The following is a 17,624-nucleotide window of genomic DNA, read 5'->3' on the forward strand; positions in this document are numbered from 1 at the left end:
GGCTCCACTGCCTTGCTGGACAGGCTGATAGGGTGATACAGAGATGTTGTTCAGCTAAACCACAGTCCAGCAAAGCAGTTAAGCATGTGAATCCCTTAAACACATCTATACTTCACTAAAATTAATTCAATTGCTCACAGGTTCACTTTTATGTGTGCTTTGTTGGGCTGAAGCCACAATTAGCAATCTGCTAGAGTGGAGCTTAGTGAAATATATTGAGAGGAACCATCTCTGTGAATACAACTAAGTTTGGCATGTGTTAACTATAAAATGACCTGTGTTTAATTTTTTTCCATCATTATAGGGAAGGGTGTTAAGAACTCTTTCTAAAATAGGCTGAGCAGTAATTCTTGGGTGACTCTTGAGAAGACTTAACACATAACTCACCTCTGGGGCCTTTCTACTCATCCCTGTTCTCAGACTTCTGGTCTTTCTTCATTAAAAATCATCCTCTCCATCTCTCTTGGTGTCACTCTCTATGATGTAGTGTGGCCTCTTTCTGAGACCTCTTGAAATGCCTGTTGCTATTGACTCTCTCAGAATTAGGTTATAAATCTGGATGATGTTATTCACAGGACAGTGGAGCTTTCTTCCACGCTTACTTTGAGGATGGATATGGGAAATCAGGATCTGCTAGTGCTTTATGGAACTTTTACAGTTGCAAAAAAATCTCTTCCTTAATTTTACAGGCTTCTGGTTACTCCTATTGATACGTCAGATGTTAATCAGAATTCACTGGATTCTCCTGAGCTTCCAAGCTGCCACTCATGGAATCTGGTGCACTGAAAGAGCAGGCTTAGCAGCAGCTATCCACTATGGTACCTCCTCATCATGAACTACAGAGAAGGTAGGACCTGTACAAAGAAGACTGATATTTGCACTTGGTTGGAAATTTCTTATTCAAAATTTTTATAATTTGTGTTTAATTCCAATATTCCAATATAATTTTATATATTTTTAAGTGACCTAGTACTCAGTACACCCTGAACATGTTCTATGCTTTTTTTCTCTTACTATGCTTCTGTTCCTCTTTGAGCTGACTTTAACTTCTCCAGGCCTCTCGGATTTCACACAAGTATGTAGTAACATAAGTTATTCAAGTCAAGCAGATAGAAAATGGAAATTTTTTTCATGATATTGGATCTTACCACTACGGAGAGTATTGAGTTGTGCCCCTTCAGTGGGAATAAAGGACAACACTGAAACCTATACTGAATTATTAAAATAACTGGGCTTAAATCAGAAGGAATGGGAGAGAGCTCACAGAGGAGTACCCATAATATTATAAGCACAGAAACTGTAATGAAATTCTTTTCTTTGATGCTAACAGATTTTACATTTGTATACATCTTTTTACCAAGAAATTTACATTATCCAGTCAACTGAGAAAGAACAATGACTCAGAAGCTGTTAGGATCATTATATCAAAATTACATTTCTGAACTAATCTACAGATTAATTTTTTTGTTTGTTTTAGATGGTCAGGTAAGCATTAGAAATATTGTGAGCTGGCAAGCCTCAGAAATAAAAATGTACTTTATTTTGTAAGCACCGGGTAGCACAGCCACCCTGCCTCTGGAGGCAGTTCTTTTCTCTCAGTTGTTGATGTTCATTTCTTGTTGGGCACACTCACTCGAGCTGGAATCATTTCATCATGTGGGTCACCTTTTGTGTCTGGGCAAGTGGAGGATGTTATGTTCTTGCTTCATGCTGCAGTGGTTAGAGAGATTGTGACAAAGTTCAGAGTCTGGGTGACACTGGCACATGCAGCTCCTGTCTCCCACATGCATGGGCAGGCAGGAGCCTCCTGAGGTCTGACTGCAGAGGCAAACCTTGCTCCAGGGAGCCCCAAAAGATGTGATACTGTCAAGATGATGTTATTTTGTTATTTATGAGCAGGGTAAACTTGAAGAAATAACAGTGTCTGATTACTGAGTGAAAACAACTTTTTTCCATTTTACTGCATATATTGTCTTTTATAACAAAGTTGTCAGGTTTACTGCTAAACTTTATCTTCTCAAGAAAGCCTGGAAAATTCTGCTAGAAAAGTGATCTCACTATGATGGAAAAGGTTTAAATAAACTATACTTCACTCCACCATAGCTCATTATATTTCCATTTTACTTAATTTAAAACAGTGTGGCTCATAATCAATGAAGTTCCCTTGCTGAAGAGAAGGTTTTAGCTTCAGAACAAATACACAGCACTTTCTCATTTCCTTAATCTTGTGCTGTAGGTGGTCACTTCCAACTGCTGCATTTGGCACTGGCAGTTTGTTTAGGTTAAAGCCAAGTAAAACAGACAGAGAATAGCTAAATTGAAAAATTGAATTTAATATGTTAAGTATTATGCTGCAGTTTATAGAACATCAGTGTTCCACAGAGTTATGTATTATTGTTGTAATGTTCTTTGACAGAGATTGATGTGAATGAGGAGTAATTAAATGGCAGGTAGAAATATTGGGATTGCTCTTGGGGGAAAAAAAGCTTGAAATAAGGCATAAAATTAATCTGGCTGAGGAAGATGCTGCTGCAGAGATAGGATGATGCAGTGACAGTGGCTACATGTGGTTTGGAAGCATCCTGGCTGGTAGAGTCATAATTCACAATTTGAGGAAAAAATGTTGTGATTCCAAATGCCTCCTAGCTTTTTGTTTACTACTGACACACACATAATTTAACTTGCCTTACAGAAAAAAGAGAGGAGGAGTATTTTTGGTGAGGATAATAGGTTTTTTTTAATACCGTTACATTATCTCAGGAACTGGGAGCATGCAGTGACAGGCCCATACTCACTGGCATCCAGTTCAATACCCATCTCCGAACTGGTGTTCCAAACCAGAGAGCAGCAAGGGTGAACAGAGCAGTTCAAGAGTTTAAGCTGCTGTTATGGCATAGAATCCCTCTGGGAAGGAAAATATTGGCTTTTATTTGCAGCATTGTACTGACTACTCCTTATGATGTGGACATTAATCAGTTTAGTTTCATGTAGCAGTCTGTTGCCTTCCTTGGACTTTTTAAGTTCTGGAGAACATTGCACAGCTTGTTCTGTGCTGGGAGAGCTGCAAAAGGCTTTGGTAAGACTTGAGCTCTGGGATATATTTTAATGCCCTGGGGTGGCCAAGCCCTTGCATGCAGAAAACTGCACTGATCTATTGATTCCAGTGTAATCATGGAGCTTCCAGGAGCTGAAAACTCTGCCCAGAGCTCTCATCTTTTATGCTCTTTCATTAACAGGCATACTTGTACAGAACCTTTCAACAAGCACTTTGTTTAATGTGCTCTGGCAGATGAGCTCTCACTGACCAATTCTTCTCAAACCAGGTGAATTTTGGAATTGTTTTTTTTCCCTGCCACTGATTTGTAGAAGTGATTCTGTTTGAATCATTTGTGTGCAACTAGGGAACTACTCTGCTTTCAAGAGAAACCCCAAAACTATCAAAGCCCACAGCAAAGGGCAGTCTCAGGGGAATTTTCTCCCTTTGAGTCGAGGTAACTGGAAGCCTAACAGGGGCTTACTGGGGAAATGGAAAATTGACCTGGCCCTTTTTATTAGGGGGAGCCTTGTGTGGTTCATTCCTGGAGCTTGGATGTCTGTCTCACAGATATGTATGAGGTCAGGAAGTTCATAAACTTGAATGAAAGTGCAAGCCAAAAAAAAGGGAAATTTGCATGAAATTAATATTACTAATGAGTGCTAGATTTACATCTAGAGTTATTCCACCAGAACTGTAGTACGTTATTCTATATTTATACTATCATCTTCTCAAATATTACTTTTCTTTAAAACCAAGGGTCTAAGTCCACCTTGCTTTGAATTGAAAGACAAAAATGCTCACCATGTTCAATGAGAGGAAGATGAGACCTAACCTTGCTGTTTCTCCTGAATCATTAAAATGTTAAATGCTATAAAGCTTTTATTTTTTTGACATCTAAGCAGACTAAGTAGATGAGCAAATTATTTTTCCAGTTAGCTTAGAAAAATACTTGTCTTTTTAATATCAGAAAATGACAGCTTTCTGGTTCTATTCTCATTTTATCCATCATTTTTAATTGCAGAGTAGAGTGCTACTTTCTCATCTGGTTGTAACTTTTGTGGTCATTTATTCCACTGCAAAAAGGGTAGAAAAGACACTACACAATGCTATTTAATTCTTAAACTGCCTATATTGAATTTTTGCCTTTTGAAAGCTGATATTTATTTTACTCCATCTGCGACTGATAGCTTTCCTAATGGTTATAGTGGCAACAAGTACAGAAAAGAGCAAAATTATAGTGCTATTTAAGACATCAAAAAATGTGAAAATTCGTCATGCTTTTATTTTTTGGTGCTCCCTGCGCTAAATAAAAAGAGGTTTATTCTCTTTTGGTAAAATCCTAATGGGAAGCCTGCAATGGGGCCTGGCAAAATTACCATCCTGAAGACTGACTTACATCTCCAGAAATCAGACTCTTGCAATATAGAGAGAAACACCAGCTAGCACAGGCAGAACATTTTAAAATATCCTCTCTCCCCTGTCCAGAATTGAATGACTTTGGAATTAAAGCTTGGAAAATGCTTAGGAAAAAGTATTCACTACAGCACAGACCAATAAAAGAAATTTAAAAAATAAATAAATAAAAAATGCAGAAAAATATGCAGGGTTCAGAATACTGTTACTGAATCAAATTCACACTGGCTAATCATCTGGTCATATAAGAATATTTATTACCAATATTCTACTGATAGGTAATTGTCTTCATTTAGCCCATATCTGGGGCTAAGCTTAAATAGTTGTTTTCTCACCTGATGATCCCTCCTCAGATAAGGGGGAGTCCATGATTGAAATATAAACAGATTTAATGAAATAACACACCTAATACCTAACACAAGGACCCTCATTAACACACCAGCTTATTCTCAGCCTGGTCCTTGGGATGAAGCAGAGGGAGCATCAGGCCAAGAGGGAAGAGCCCCAGGAAAGGGAACTCCCACCCTTAGCACAGCAGGGACGCGGGGCTGGGGCTGAAGAGAGTCTCAGGTGTATGGGTATGACAGCACCAGGTTCCCTCTGTGTCTCTCCAAAAGGAGGGACCCTCTTGATGATGGCAGAGTTACTGGACACAGGAGGAGTTGTCCCCAGTCAGCCTGGGGTTCACTGACATTGTGCAAAGCCCAACAGGCTGGGACAGGGGGTGAACAGGGGTTGAACAGGGCTATTACAGGGGGTGCATTGGCCTCTAAGTCTCTCAGTGTTATAAGTCATGAAGAATCTATGACAAGAGAAGGGGGAAGTGAGAGGTACCCTAACTTGTGCCAGGAGAATCAGAGGAAGTTCAGTGCATTCTTATATCTGGGTGGGCAGGGAACGAGCTACGAAATATTCTTTCTTTAAAATTAGTGAATAAATTTACTATCCTTTAATTCACATTTGTGGTGCTCTTACAGTAAGTTAATTCCCTCCCTTTTGTGGTTCTGATGGCAAAAACCATTGATTATTTGTAACGTAATTGCACTGATTTTTCCTATTATCAAGACTGACCATAATGATTTGAAATTATTCCACCACTATGTTATCACAAATGGATCAGTGCAATTCTTTGGTTTATTTTACGTTTGATGTAAACATTTTAAGTTAGGAGCCTCTGCATCAGATTTAGGTGCACATTTTCTTGCTTCTGTTTCTCGACTATATTACTGGTTTGACTGGAATGTCTCTATTTGTCAGTAGGAATCCTCCAGTCTGGAGGCTGGTAGAAAAGAGCATTATAAGGCTGACTTTGTCACTCCAAAAAATTGATTAAAAGGTTTGGCAGAATTTTCCATCTTTGAAAAATCTGAAATAATGACCAAGGCCAGAGGAAGCGTGGTTGTCCTGTTGCTGACTCATATTGAGGGTATCATCACCAAACCCCCACATCCCTATCTGCAGGGCCCACTCCAGCCTCTTGTCCCCTTTAAGGCTTTAAGTACATCCAGGATTACACCGCCCCAGATGCACAGTCTGGCATTATTCCCCTAAGTAGAAACTGCCTTCAGCAGAAACAAGCAGAGATTTTCAAAATCTGTTACCTTCATTACTTTACACCAACCAAATGATGGTGAAAATGTCTTCCCAAGCTGTAAGACAGTAAAAAATGATGCTTATTATGAGCATTTTCTATAATAACTCCCATCAAGCTGAGGGTACCTGTTATCTGCTGTTTCCAGATATTTATCAATGAACCGGTCTTGTCTCATTGTTACCCTGTCATTTAGAATTCTTTTCTTCAGGATAAACATCATCTTTCTTTGTTAAGTGTCTCTAGAGAAATAAATAAAGTAAATTTATTTTTCTAATTTAGTCAATAGATTTGTCATGATAATGTGTTTAAAATTCACTGTTAGTAATTTTCTTGATGTCAGTATTATGAGAAACCCTCTAAATGAAAGTGTATTGTATTGTAAACCTGTCCAGTAGATCAATAGATATTATGAAGAACTGAACTAATTTATGTCAGCTTCCTTTTAATGAAAACCTAAGTGGTCTGAGACTGCATTATTTATTTGAAATGACCTTTAAAGAGGGAACATTTTTGGATAAGGAAAAAAAAAGGAATCATGACAGATAGCCAGAAGATTATTAATGATTAATTCTTTTTAAAATCTTATAGGATCACAATTCTACAGCAGCAGAAGTAGCATGAAGGAAGAAGGGAGACTGATACTATGGCATTTTATATATTCCTTGTATCAGATACTACATCTCCTTGTGTGCTAGTGCTGAGACACTGCTAACTTCTGCTGAAAACAGACCAGGCCAGGAACTGAACCTGTATTTAAAAGACTTTTTAAAAGAAAAAAATGTTTCTAGCTTTGAGATGTGTACATGTACTCCTCCTGTCTGAGTTAGTGGTGCTTCATCTAACCTCGTTGTGTGTCATTATTCTTGCAATAGTCTGTAAAATATTCCAACTGATTGCTCAGATATTTAGAAGAAGAGATAGAGCTAACTTTTGCTAAATTAGACAAGTAGCAGAAAATTTCTGAGCAATATGAAAAGAGGTTGCTTCTGGTTTGAGACTTATCTTAGGTCTAAAAGAATTTGCTGAGAAGACCAGGAAATTTTTAATATGCTGGAATTTGATGTCCAATTAACTTCAAGGCAGGGTGGTAGGGGGGCTTTTATTAGAATGCATATTAACTCTTTTGCTGGTTAAACATAGAATCCATTTGTCATGTCAGTTCAGACATAGTGATAATTACATAGTCTGTTAGCTGCCTGCAATCTTTTAAATATCACAGGTATAGCTACCTATGCTGTTAGCAGAGTCAGCTAGATAAACCAGACAAAATAATTTTAAACATATGAGCTAGCTATAGTTACTGTTCTAGGCCAAAGGCTGACACTAGATTAGATCTCAGTTTGGCATGCTGCTAGCACAGCTTGCTGAAATGAAAATTATGCTTGGAAGATAATGCTTTTTAAACAGCTCAGTTTTCAGATCTCTGGGATTGGGTGTTTGCCCCAAGAGTAATTTGGAATTACCAAAACTCTTTACAATTTCTCTGCATATAATGCAGCACTGGGATACTTATAATTCTTCATAAGTCATGGGATACAATGTTTATTCTGAGATGTCTTGCACTTTCCATTTCAGAAAAATCAGAATGTTGCTTGTTGGTATTTGAACTGAACACGCAATTCTGATTCACACTAGGAGAGGACTGAGAGTTATTGGGAGGGCACCTGGCTGTCTTTTATCCATGTACATACATCTACAAAGCAAAGTGTGTTTGAAGAAAAAAACTTTATATTTTATCTATTTCCTGAAGTTGCAAGTGAGTGGCAAAACAGCAAATTGACTGCAGAAATTCAAGTATTTAGGTTACTGTATCATGTTTTTCCAGCTTATTTTTATTTCACTAGTTATTTGCTAGGAGCTATATTTGCCTGTTACTTCTCATACACATCCATATTATTTCTTCAAGCTGTGCTTAATCTGTTCTTCTGTTGAGACATCTATGCTCACATCTGTCAAATGCTGTCATAGCTTCACTGTCTCCTTCTGTTGTTGTAAGATCTCCATCTCTGTTTTCTCTAAATTTCAAAGTCCTCTCTCCAATTCATTAAAACAAACTGTATTTAAAATATGTCCCTCAGCAGTTTCAACTCGATCAGCCTGATCCTTCTGAACCACCAGTTGCCCTCGTTTTATCAAATCAGGTTCAGGCTTCCTGCCCTTATCTTCAGATATCTTAGCTCATTCTCTCTGCAGCACATCTGTTTCTGTCTCCTACACTGGGATTTATCCAAAGTATTTGGGCATTTTAAGATAAAAGAATGTGTCTGACTGACTGGATATTCAAAAGCTCTGACTCCATAATTCCCAGTGGGAATACCAGTCATCCATTCTCCTCCTGAGGAAGAACCACAGTCCAGCCTTGCAGGCTCTCTCCAGGCTCCTACCCTGGCTTCTCTCTTTTTTTTCCTCTGTCAGGAGACTCTCTCCTTCCCCTTGGACCCAAGAAATCCAGTGCCATCCACTCAGTGGAGAAAGTTTGCAGCAATTTAGAACTCTGTTTCACCAACAGTCTCTTCCTTCCATTTCCAATGCAATTAAACAATTCACAACTGAAGAGGCAGAAATCAGGAACAGATTATAATGCCAGAGAAACTGCTCCAGACCAATGATGGTAATGCCAACAACGAGCTAGATCTAAGTGAGGGAGCCTCCCATTTTATGAATTTTTCCCTGGCTGTGAAATGATTTTTGTGTCTGGAAAGGATGCCAAGTGTGCAAAAGCTTTTGGCAAAATGTTCTTGCATTTGGCTCAAGAAACTCAGGTTTTCCACTTTTACTCTCATCTTCCAAGAAGTCTGTGCTACAGTTTGGAAATAATACTGCCAAAACTTCATCAAAGTCAGTGTTTGCAAAATGTTCCAGTTTTGGCATAATGTCAGCTGGAACAGAAAATATTTCATTGAAAAAAATCTAACTAGTTCCATAAATGTCATTACATTCATTAAGTATATATGTAACAGTAGCTGAATTAGCTATCTGTTTACACACATCAAGTAATCTGAAATATTATGAAGTTAAATGGGGCTCAAGGGTTGGTTGACTAACAGTGCCATAAATTAAGTAACCCTTGGTCTCAACTTGATGCTCATTATAACACATGTCTGTGAGCAAAACTAATTGAAACATCAGGAAATGGTCAGAACATAAATGAAAAGCATTAGCAAAAAAAAAAACCTGAAAGCATTTTAATTAACTTTGAATAATGCATCAAATTAAATTGCTACCCAAGTCCTGACACACTTTTAAAAATTTGAAACCACAACATGACTATTTATCAAATTAATTCATTTTCTGTTGATAGTAATAATGACAGTTAAATTGTACTCATGGCCAAATACACATAAATGAGATTAAAATGGGACCTTTTTTAGGTTTTTGTACTTCATCTTATTTTCTGCTGTTTTGTGTAAAAGGAGTCGAGTCTTCAGAGTCTTCTTCAGGACATGTGAAGAAATAATGGGTGTTTTCTGGGCAGGCACCATAGTATTCACATGCAATTTCTTCTGTAGTTTCTTTCCATTTTGTGTGTGTTTGTATTTTGAAAGCTATAGTGCAGTACTGTTTGTCTGTGCAGCCTCCACAGTCAGAGAATCACCTCCTATGCAGAGCTGTTCTTGCCAAACATGTTTCATGTTTCTTTGACATCCTTTAAAATGCTGCTTTCTGAAACGAGTCACTGTGCTGAAAAATCTCACAGAGCAATAGATGCCATTTTCTAATGGACTGCAATTCTCTTGCTCTCTCAAGGGCCGTGCTGTAAAAATATTGCTGAAGCCAGAGGAGAAACCTTTATTTGAGTAGCAGAGAAGATCACCAACTTCCAACAGACAATGCATCCATCAGCCACCAGAAATATTGCCTGTTAAAGCAGCAAGCTGAGGATTACTCAGGATGTTGAGATTATGGTGAGTAGAGTGGTACCAGAAGCAGAAGGCAAGTAAAGAGGCTACTGAAAATGTATTTGCACAGGGATGCTCAAGTTGTTCAATAACTGAAAAAAAAATTTTAAAATTACTTACCTTGAGCTGCATATAGTTAAATGTCTGATCTAGAATTAAAGCTGCTTTGATTTAGCTTCCTTTGCTCCCAAAGCAACATTAAACTACTTGTGCTCAATTAAAATGTGAATAAAATGATTTCTCCACAGAGAAATCTAATGCACTTTAATTCACTGCAAAATTTAGTGTAGATTTAGATAATCTACTATTTGCTTCATAGAGGGAAGAAATTGCAGTCTCAAAAAGATTCAGACTGGGATCACTGCATTTTGTTGCTACAAGAAAGGACCTCACACTGAGTAAGACAGGGGTGTACAAATGCAAGCAGATAGTATGGGGGATCTAGTGAAAAAAGCCATAATGGTTCCTGTGCATCCAGCCAGGGGAGTCCATACCAAACTGGGAGGTTGAAATTTTATCTTGACAGAACAGTCCAGGAACTTCACACTTCCCCTTCCTGAGGTTCCAGAGATCAACCCATTTTTTCAGGTCTCTCTGGATGGCAGCATAAAAACCCTGTATCTGTGGATAAAGGTAAGATATAAAACAGCATGAGAGCTGTTCTTCCCATAATTTTCAACAGTACGTGGACACCTTTATAAATATCGACCATAAGCATGTGGGTTGACAGTTTCAGTTTGGGTGTTTATCAGAAATAGACTAATTAATCTCTTGGATATGCAAAATACACTTAGGCTATACAAAATAGGTGCAAAGATCTCAGAATAAAATTCTCTTCAGTTAGCCTTTTGGTGTTGGTACCTCAGCTTTGGCTCAGGAGTGGAAAGGGAAAAAAAAAAAGCAAATTAAAACAATTTAAAACAAATGTAAAGGATTTGTTTGACATGCTAAAACTTCTGGTTTGGTATCAGTTTTGGTGAAACTCTGGACTGCCTAATTTTAATTGCTTAGGCATACACACACTGTATACATAAATACATCCAGCCTCAGATGTAAACACGTGTCTGCCAGTATATAGATCTTAACAGACCTGTCAAGTCTGAAGCACTGCCCATAAAGTCTGAGGCACTTGGCCTCCTGTCCCCTGGGTCTGCTGCCTTCAATGCCCTCGGCTGGGAAGCCCCTGCCTGCTCCTGCTCCCAGAGCATGCATGGTGGGGCAGATCCCTTCAACACCTACAGGGAGCTGGCTCTCTGGCTACAGCCATCTGCCAAACTTTGGGGGCACTAGGACTAAATGTGCTGGGCTAAAAAGGCACAGAGAAATGGTTAGAAATGTGTATCACTGACACATCAACTGAACTGTCCCCGTGCAGTACACTGATGTGGTGCTGGGTGCCCAAGAACTCTGCAAGATCAAGCCTTGTAAGAAAACAATTAGCCAGTAAAATTGAAAAAAACCATTGTAAAATATAATATAGAATGTATCCTTCTGACCCTCCATCAGACTAAACTAATCATGTGCTGTGCAATTTAAATCTAACTAGAGTTAGTCTTCAACATTTTGCATACCAGTCGCAGGTTGAGTCAACTGATGCCATCAGGAAAATAGAGAAGATACCAACTAAAATCTTTAGAAATGTAGCAGAGATGAAAGAGAATGCTTGCCTTTTTAATCCCTGTTGATATGGTTTCTACCCCAACAGCTTCTTTATGTACTAGGGATATGATTATTGTGTTGTGTGATTAGTCATTAAGCATGTCTGTTGGGGGACAATTATTTGGAGGCCTTAATACCAATGGAGCTCTGTAGGTTTAGGGCTTGGCTGAGTACAGGTTTAGATCTTTATTTTGGGTCTGCTGGAATGTAAGGTGTAACTGAATAATTTTTACTTGTCACTTCGATTTGCAGAAGCTTAAATGAGCCTGGGTGAATCAGACCTTTTGTGTAATATGTAATTTACTTGATCTCTAGTGAAAGATATTTTCATGTAGGAACTTAGATCAGCTAAAAACTTATTAACATAATTCCTGTTGAGACGTGTTGGAATTCCAGTTGCCCACCTGTAAAAACATCATTTTATGCTTTCTGCAGTGTTTCTGTACAACAAGAGGTTTTCTTCTGTTAGTGAAAACATGGGTACATCTGAGTACATAATAAACAAGAAATAAGCTACCTCACCCTTATCAAAAGACCTAATCAAGTACTACAAGGAAAATACATGTAAATAAAATATTGATTAAGAACTGAAAGGACTTTAATTATATTACTTCCAGAAATAATTTAAATTAAACTAAACAGACAACTGGGAACAGATACTTCGCTTTAGCATTTTTAAAATTGCTAATTAAAATTTCCAGGAGGAAATTCAAGTTTGGTGCTTTGATTTTAAAGATAAATAATGTTTATTTCTTTTCATTATGGGTTTATGAAGGTTTGTGTAGTGCCAAAGTGAAATATGGCTTGTGCATTCTTTTAGAAATATTCAGATAACACGGATGTTCTGTCTAATGCACTGTTGGCACAAATAAGTTTTTAAGTAAGAAAACTTGAACACTGACTGCATAATGATTCTGGTTACATTAGTCATGTTTTTTCACATAAATTTGTATCCACATTGTTTATGGAATTTTTTTGAGATAACTGGCTTTTTAAGTATAAGATAAAAGAAATTACAGGGATGGAGCACTCTTTGTGCACCCATCGCCACTGAGTGGTGATTTTACTATTTACTGGAAAAGAGTAAGGGAGATCCATTCTCTACCATAAAGACTTGATCCAAAGCCTAGTGAAGTAAATGGAAATTATTCATCTCTCTCAAATTTTGTACAGTGCTTGGCTTTTAATGAACAGAATGAGCAGACCTCCACTGGTTTCCTTGAACACTAGAAATGGGAGCAGCAGCAGCAGCAGCAACAGCAGAGTCCTCTTTATGCCAAGACACAGGGCTGGAGCACGTGATGGGGAGATGGGAAGATGCAGAATCACCCTAAAGAAAACTGTGACCCAGAGGGCTTCTCTGCCCTCTTGGCCAGTGCTTCATCTCTTAGGGTGTTATGAGTAGGCAGCCCATAGAGCATGTGACACACAATTTATGTCTATTTTGAAACCCTTTGACTACAAATTGTGCCATTCACACCTGTGGTTCAAGTGCCAGCTTGCTGGTTCAAGTCCTCCTGGCAATTCTTAAATCAGTTTCAAACAGCTTTTCAGCCAACTTGACAAGTAGGCTGGGGAGACTCAAAATATGAAATTCAGAAAAAGACAGAAACCCCTTTTAAAGCCCCTAATCATCTGTAGCCTGTGGAAAGCTTCAGCCTGGACTCACTTTCCTAAAACCACACATCTGAGACCAAGCTTCAGTACAGTGCTGCTTATGCAACCCACCCAGAGCTCCACACATGGGACTGCTGCAAGGGTAAGATTTAAAAATGAAATTTTTTCTCTGTGTAGGCACAAGAGATGCAAATTTGGTGGGTCAGAATCTGAAGGCTATCTCCTCAGCTGCCCTTTCTACAGCTTAATGCTTTCTTTACACTTTGAAGTGGCTGCATTTAAGCTCCTCTGTGTACATACAGAAGGATCTCACAGGATGAAAGGAAATAGGGAACTATAAGACTGCAATGGTAAATGTAACATCTGAAAGACAGAGGCAAGTAAAGAGATGGACTAATATTCACCATTTAATCATTCCAGCTGGTTACACCTACATGAAAAATACGTGCTTGTGTATTTACAAAAACACACAAGTGTGCAAAGACTGTAGTGACAGGGAGAGTGCTCTGCTTGTTTGTTGTGTTCACTGAGTACAAGGGAGGCTACAGGGCCAGTAAATGAGGAAGATGTTGAAACATGATGTGTGAGTAAAGGGAGTGTTTGAACTGCTGGATGTTCAGTGATATATGGAGAGTCAGAGCTGGCATTTACAAACACAAGTTATATATTTTGTTTCAGTTTCCTGACCCTGTCCATAAAGCAATCCTTTCACCATCAAGGAAAAAGGAAGAAGAGACAGAATGGTGACAGGTAAAGTGCATTTTCCATTCTTTGGTGGGCCCCAGGCTATCTATTTAACCTTTGCCTGCCTCCCTTCACCTAAGCTTTACATATGCAACCCTGGACACATAACAATATATAAGATACTGCTCATACCTCATTATGTGGAGTTTTATTAACAGAAGTTTTATTCCTGTAAGCCATATTCATTCATGCAAAATGATTATTGCTGTAAACAGATCTTAGACCAATTCAGTATCTTGCCTTTCATTAAAATCAAAGGCACTTAGGCACTTAGATATTTCTCTTGATGTGGACAATAGTGCAGCATTTTGCACTCTGAGCTGAAAAGTTATTTGATGGTTTTCAACTTTTTTTTTTTCCCCCTCAATAAAAGTATTTCGGTTCCTCAATTTCAGTTCAGAAATATTCCAGTTTCTCTATTCTAAGAACAGAAAAATGATGCTCTATTAGGTGAGATGTTTAGATCCTACAGTTAATCAGGCTGCATGAGTCAGTCTGACAGATTGTGATTACCATGAGTGAAGACCAAAGTACTTCAAGGAGGGCTCAGTAGTAAATGATACTGTACAGTTCACATTTTGTCCTTTGAACCTGATCAACTACAGCATGAAGAACCTTATGAGTGGTTTGAAACGTGTATTCCTTACTCAAATGAACTTCAAACATTAATATCATAGCCCTAGGGACAATCTACTGCTAACACAGTCGTATGGTTGACTTTTTATCTGTCTGACTGGAAAATAAGAGTGATCTAAATATTGGTATATTTTATTCTAAAACAAATGTGCTTGGGATCAAAAGAGTGCCTCTAAGGGATAATAAAATAATAATAATTAAAAAACAAACCACAAACCACAGTGTTATCAGTCAGTGTGCAAAGCTCACAGAACACCATAATTAAAAAAAAAAAAAATCAAAAAACCCTCTGTACTTATTAGACAACTCCATTTGTTTTGTAATTTTGATTTAACTTTATTTCTTTTTTAGTTCCTGATTCTGTCTCTCCATTAGCAGAGGCTGATGAATATGTATGTTTGCAATTTCCTTTGAAATCTGCACAGAAAGGGGGAGTCAACCTGAAATTCAAATAAATCACTGCAAAGACTCAGTGGCTGACAGGTATGTCTTGCCTGAATGTGCCTGGTTGCTTGCACATGTGTCTACTCAATCATCTGGCTGACAAGGTATCATCTTAACAGCACAAAAAAGACAGCCTTTAAGCTGTGACCCAGATGTGGACTTTCCATAGAGACATTTAATTTCATGAACTTCTTTTTAAGGTGAAGAGAAGCATGAATGCCAAAAATAAAAAATAAAATTAAAAAAAAAAAAAAAAAAAAAAGGGGAGGGATAAAAACGTGAATGAGATCAGTGCTGAAATATGTACCCCAGGTTCCCTGACGTTTGTCATAAGATTTTTGCTGTTTGCTGAGAGTTCCATGAATCCTACAAAGAAAGTTTTCACCAGGACAGGCTACTTTTGCTACAGCCATTTTCCTGCACCACTTCTACTGTTTGGCTGTTCTCTAAAAGTACTTAGGTGAAACAGATTTTTATCCCAACAGTGCATTATTTTCCTTTATCTATGCAATATGCCTTTTTCCTTTTCTCTCTTCACAGCTCTCTCTGATCTTGGTCATATTGCTGAGATGACTTAAGCATAGGAAGAGATATTACTCTCATGTTCAGTAGCCACTTAGCCACATGTTACTCCAACCATTCTGAGACAAGGACATGAGTTACACCTCTATCAAAGCATCCAGCCTTCAAATTCTTTTAACCAGGACTGGGAGAAATACACTTGCCAAGAAAACACCTGGAAATACCAACAGCAGTGTTTCCCAGGCTGCCTATAGCTGAACAAGTCTTCAGAAAATTCTCTCATTTCCTACATCCCAGGAGGCAGGTAGGCACCCAGAAAAGTTATTTGCATACATATTACACTGAATAGAGGTTATTTTTTCCCTCCAAACAAAAAGCACCGTGTAGGATTATTAATCTATATATTAATTATGTCACCCATTGAGTGAACTGACTGGATTAAATATAGAAAAATGCTAATCACACTTTATTAGATTGAGGTAATGCTTGCCTTTCTGCACTTAGTCCCTGTGAGTGAAAGGGTGGGAGGAGATGAATGTTTGGTGTCGTGGGATTGCCTGTGAGCTGGAATGATACTTGGTAAGGGAGTGGTTGTGGGATAGTCACTGGGAATACGTGATGGTAAATATTTAAGTTAGCACATTATTGCACTGTCTGCAAAATCCTGAGGACTGGATATGTGCGTGGAGGTTACCTTGAATTTAACTAAAGCTACCTTGGTTGAAAGCAGTGTGGTAAAATGGGCAGGGAGGATACAGATATCACCAGGCCCTCTTGCTTAAAGCAATAACTGCTGAAGGCTTTGGAGACTGGAAAGATGCTGAAAATACTGGGGCTGAAGAGTGCACTGGATTCAAGGGTGGCACCAGGGTGTGGTGTGGTAATAAGGAAAGTACCAGCATGATAAGAGGTGTTGATGGTGCTGGGATGATATGGGGGAGACTGTTCAGCTTTGATAGGAAGAAAAATGGACCAAGGATTTTGTTTCTCCCCAATAAGAAGGTTGAGAATCCAGGGCAGATTTAGATAACAAGTGCAGATGGATGTAGATGGAGCCACAATTTATCTGAGACATTATCACAGTTATGTTAGTGCTCCCCTAGTCACAGTAATGGACCCTGGAAAGCAGACAGGCTAAGATGTTGACTCTGCAGTGCCTTCAGGATGTGATTAATATTTATTAATAGATCATAGTAGGCAGTAGGCTATTTAACAGATGAATAGGTATACATTGCCTATTAGTAGATAATTATGCTAGTCAATAAAAACACATTGTGATTATTTATTAAAAAGAGATATTTTTCCAATTGCTTAATGTAAAAATCAATGTTATGTGTAATTCTTAAAAAGATGGCAAACTCAAATACTCTTCAGTACAAAGAATTGCAGAACTAGCAGATGATCAGAAAAAGGCTGGCAAAACATTATGCTTAACCTTCTCTCAAACATCACATAGACCACTGATGACTGGAGTTTATTTGGACACTATTTCTGAACACAAAAACCACTGACATACAGTGGCCAAATTACTAATAAAAAGTTATTCACCTAATCCTGGTGGGATGGATATGGTAGGTGCTTTGCCATTTCAAGTCTTCCTGCTCTTCCTTCTGCTGGTGAATTTCTATGTGAACTATGGAATATTTTGAGATTTTAATCCACTTCATGCAGCATCTGGTGATCTGATTTTCCACTGATGGAGCTATTGGGTGAGAATTCTCAAGCCAGATGTCTCTGACTAACTATCAAACTCATAACTGTAATTGCCCTTTTCTTCTCTACAACTGTGGTATGCTCCTACAACAACTGTGAACACTTCTAAATATCTCTGTGGTTATTCATTTTCCTCTGTCTTCCTCAAGTTGGAAGATTCATAACCAAGCCAGACAGCTCCCTGTATCTGTGCTAAAGAAGATAAAATATGGTCTTTAAGGGTACAAAGACAAAACTAGAGCCTTCATTACTGAGACCTGTTCATGAGAATGTAATCCCATTTTGTAGACATATGGTTTGCTTATGATCTTAGGTTCTAACATTTGATTTCACTTCATACTGTGGG

General features: G+C 38.2%; 1 long non-coding RNA gene across 1 annotated transcript; it reads left to right on the plus strand.

Moving 5' to 3' along the window:
- The first annotated feature begins 581 nt into the window (after positions 1-581).
- LOC139799666 (uncharacterized) lies at positions 582-17,269 on the plus strand. Its single transcript, XR_011727407.1, has 6 exons — positions 582-847; positions 9,792-9,949; positions 10,470-10,576; positions 13,920-13,969; positions 14,951-15,082; positions 15,584-17,269. It is a non-coding gene; the product is annotated as an uncharacterized lncRNA (long non-coding RNA).
- The last annotated feature ends 355 nt before the right edge of the window (positions 17,270-17,624 follow it).

This window comes from Heliangelus exortis, chromosome 9 (assembly GCF_036169615.1).
Source record: "Heliangelus exortis chromosome 9, bHelExo1.hap1, whole genome shotgun sequence".
Taxonomy (NCBI): domain Eukaryota; kingdom Metazoa; phylum Chordata; class Aves; order Apodiformes; family Trochilidae; genus Heliangelus; species Heliangelus exortis.